Below are 616 nucleotides of genomic sequence, written 5' to 3' on the forward strand. Positions count from 1 at the left end.
CGGGCGGGGTGGCGTCTCTTGGGGCTCGGGTGCCGGGAGCTCGGCAGAGGTTCCCGCTGGACTCTCGTCCTTCCTCCCTGTTCCATCGACGTCCCTCCCTCGTCACACACCCTGCCCCATTCTGTTCCAACGTCTTCATTTTAAAGATGGGGAAACTGAGGCCAGAGAGCAAAGCTGACGCTGACCCACGCAGCACCCACGGCCCGGCCAGGTCGCGGAGGACTCAAAAGCAGGATCCGCTTCCAGCTGCATCCTGTCCCCTCTGGCGGCCGGCTAGGCCTCCTGGATGTCGTCGGGGGTTACGGCAGAGGGCTGACCCCTTCCAAGGGGTATCCTAGGAGAAACGCCCAGCTGGACGCGACCCGAGGACGGCCCCCTGCTAAGATGCACAGATAGGGAAAGCGAGGCGGACGGATGAACTGAACTCGCCCGACGCTGCTAGGCGCTACTGCGGAGCAAGGGGGCGGGGCGAAAGGAGCTTGAGGGGCAGGGTCTGCGGGCAGGGGCAGGGCCGCGAGGCGGGGCGGGGCCTGTGGGGACGGGGCGGGGCCTGAGGAAGGCGTAGGGCCTGTGGGGACCGGAGAAGGCCGGTGGCAGGGCGGGGTCCGCGGGGCGG

The 616-nt window shown here is 68.2% G+C and overlaps 1 protein-coding gene across 1 annotated transcript in view; it reads right to left on the reverse strand.

Moving 5' to 3' along the window:
- Positions 1–231, reverse strand: part of SPACA9 (sperm acrosome associated 9) — a 9,980-nt gene extending 9,749 nt beyond the window's left edge. The window contains exon 1 of the mRNA XM_027766636.1: positions 111–231. The gene's annotated coding sequence lies outside the window, so the exon portion shown is untranslated. The remainder of the gene's footprint in view (positions 1–110) is intronic.
- Between the last annotated feature and the right edge of the window lie 385 nt (positions 232–616).

Source organism: Tupaia chinensis, unplaced genomic scaffold, assembly GCF_000334495.1.
Source record: "Tupaia chinensis unplaced genomic scaffold, TupChi_1.0 Scaffold143602_1, whole genome shotgun sequence".
Lineage (NCBI taxonomy): Eukaryota > Metazoa > Chordata > Mammalia > Scandentia > Tupaiidae > Tupaia > Tupaia belangeri.